The following is a 2814-nucleotide window of genomic DNA, read 5'->3' on the forward strand; positions in this document are numbered from 1 at the left end:
TCTGGTCACCAAATGCATAGTTTTTTCTGCACCAAGCAATTCTCTGTAACCAGCAGGGTGTCCTACAATTTAATTTAGTTGTGACATATTAAACTTAGTGTCAAATCCCACTGTTAAGGTTTCAGTCCAAGAAGGCTTCTCCCACTTCAGATACCAATTGCAAGTCCAGATTGTCACTGTGTTTCTGACCTACTTGCTATAAAGCAGAGGTTCTTATGACTCCTTCCTTGAGTTTGATCATTTGCTACAGTGGCTCACAGAACTCAGAAAAATGGTTTGCTTACTACATGACCAGTCTATTGCAAAGGATATAACTCAGGGATAGCCAGAGGAAAGCGATGCATCAGGCAAGGTACCAGGGAAGGGGCACCACCCTCCCAGCACCTCCATGTGTTCAGCAACCTGGAAGCTCTCCCAACCCCAGACCCTTGGCATTTGTATAAAGTAGTGGTTCTCAACCTTCCTAATGGTGCGACCCTTTAATCCAGTTCCTCATGTCATGGTGATCCCCAACCACAGAATTATTTTCGTTGCTACTTCGTAACTGTAATTTTGCTACTGTTACGAATCATAATGGAAATATCTGATATGCAGGATGTATTTTCACTGTTACAAATTGAACATAATTAAAGCACAGTGATTAATCACAAAAACAGTATGCAATTCTATATGTGTTTTCCGATGGTCTTAGGCGACCCCTGTGAAAGGGTTGAGAAACACTACTATAGAGTTAATTACTTAGGCATGATAGATTAAATCATCAGCCTGCAATGACTGACTCAATATCCTGCTCCTCTCCCCTCCCCTCCCCTGAGCCCTCCGGTGGGGCTTCCGTGGCAACCAGCTTCAATCCTGAAGCTATCTGGAACCCAAACCGTCAGTCATCTCATTAGCATACAAAAAACCCACCCACAACAAAACACAAAACACGCCCATCACTTCAGGATTTCCAATGGTTTTAGGAGCTCTGTGTCAGGAAATGGGGACGAAGTCCAGATACATGTTTCATGTTATACATCACAATATTACAACAGCCGTGAGAGGTATGTACTAGTAGTATAACCATTTTACAGATGAGAAAACTAAGACATAGGGTGATTCAGTAGTTTTCCCAAGGCCTACAAGTCAGTGGGTGGCAGAGATTTGACACCAAGCAGTCTGACTCTGTTAGGGCAGGCTGTCAGTTAGGTTATTAACAGAAGAGGAGGGCTCAGAGGGAATTCTCACCCTGGAACTAACTGGGAGCCACCTGCCTAGTTCTGCCAAATTGAGCAAAGCATCTTGCCTAGTTATGGCAAGAATGATAGCTTTACAGCCACCCCAGGGGAAGGGAGAAGACTGGGAGGGGGCATGGCTTTTACAGAGTGCATGCACAGTACAAGCCAAACGAAGAAGCAGTACTGTGAGGCAGGCACAGTAGCAGCCAACATGGTGACTTTACAAGGGGGAGGGCACAAGCCTGGGAAAATTTGGGGAAAAGATTGGATAGGTCATGGGCACAGGCCCCCAGAACACCCAGAAAAGAGATTGGGTAGGGGAGAGTCCAGACAAAGCCCAGGAAAGGTCAGGAAAAAGATGGGATAGTTGGAAAGAAAGCCTGCTCTTTCCAAAACCCAAGTAAATATAAGGAAGCTTAGCAAGGACCTCAACGCAGCCTCTGCTTTTTAGCCTGCCCACTCTCTGCCTCTCTGAGAGTGTACTATCACTTTTTGCTCTAATAAATCTAGCTATTATTGCTTAAAACTCCTCCTACATGAGTGTCCGTGAAATTCTTTTCCCCTGGCACCTTTGAAGAACCTATTTCCTCCAGTAACAATTCCAGAATCAACACATTACACTGCCTGCCATCTTTTTGGCACATAAATTTTGTTTCTCAAACCTTTTATAACTCCTTTCATGCTGCATTTTTTAATAAATAGAAAAATAAGTTTGTTTTTTCTCACAGAGTGCTTTTCTTTCTCTTTTCCCTTGGCTGACATATAGTATTTATATGATTTTTTAAATGCATACCTTGAAATAATTTAAATTTACAAAAAGGTACAAAGATAGTACAGTGTTCCCACATTCCATTTCCCAGTTCCCATAATAACAACATCTTCTATAACTATGACACATTTGTCAAAAATAATAAATTAACATTGGTACAATAATGTTAACTATATGCAAATACTTTTTATATTCTTTTATCTATTGACAGAGGAACACTCAAGTCATTCCAGTGGTGGGAAAATACGAATTTAGGCAAACCTATCTGGAAATTTCTGTCTCAATAGTAAAATATTTTTTTAGGAGCTTAGATTCTCCCATTCCACCTGAATAAGTATCTGCTGATTGTCTATAAATGTGGATTACTAACAATGAGGACAGGAAGTCAAGTATATTTCTGAGGCTCTTAAAAGCCTTATTTTAGATGTACTCCTTGTGCTGGGGCTGGTGCAACCCAGGCATGGCCCCTTAACTTACAGGAAAGAATTCAAGAACAAGTCTGAGAATGAAAGCAAGTTTTATTCACATAGAGAAAAGGAAACTAGGTCGTAAGTTCCTGGAGACAGGAACAGGGGTTGAGCTGCCCACTGCCCCACTGGTTGCAATTCTCAGAGGGTGCCACTGTGAAAGAAGCAAAAGTACACATCCTCCTGGCTGGTGTGGCTCAGTGGTTGAGCACTGACCCATGAACCAGGAGGTCTGATTCCCAATCAGAGCACATGCCTGGGTTGCAGGTTCGATCCTCACTATGGGGTGTAAAGTTGCGCAGGAGGCAGCCAATGGATGATTCTCATCATTGATGTTTCTATCTCTCTCTTCCTCTCCCTT

General features: G+C 42.5%; 1 long non-coding RNA gene across 1 annotated transcript in view; it reads right to left on the minus strand.

Annotated features, from left to right (window-relative positions):
• Nucleotides 1-2814, minus strand: part of LOC107184766 — an 8861-nt gene that overhangs the window by 1951 nt on the left and 4096 nt on the right. The gene's annotated exons all lie outside the window — the stretch shown is intronic.

Source organism: Myotis davidii, unplaced genomic scaffold (genome assembly GCF_000327345.1).
Source record: "Myotis davidii unplaced genomic scaffold, ASM32734v1 scaffold606, whole genome shotgun sequence".
Lineage (NCBI taxonomy): Eukaryota > Metazoa > Chordata > Mammalia > Chiroptera > Vespertilionidae > Myotis > Myotis davidii.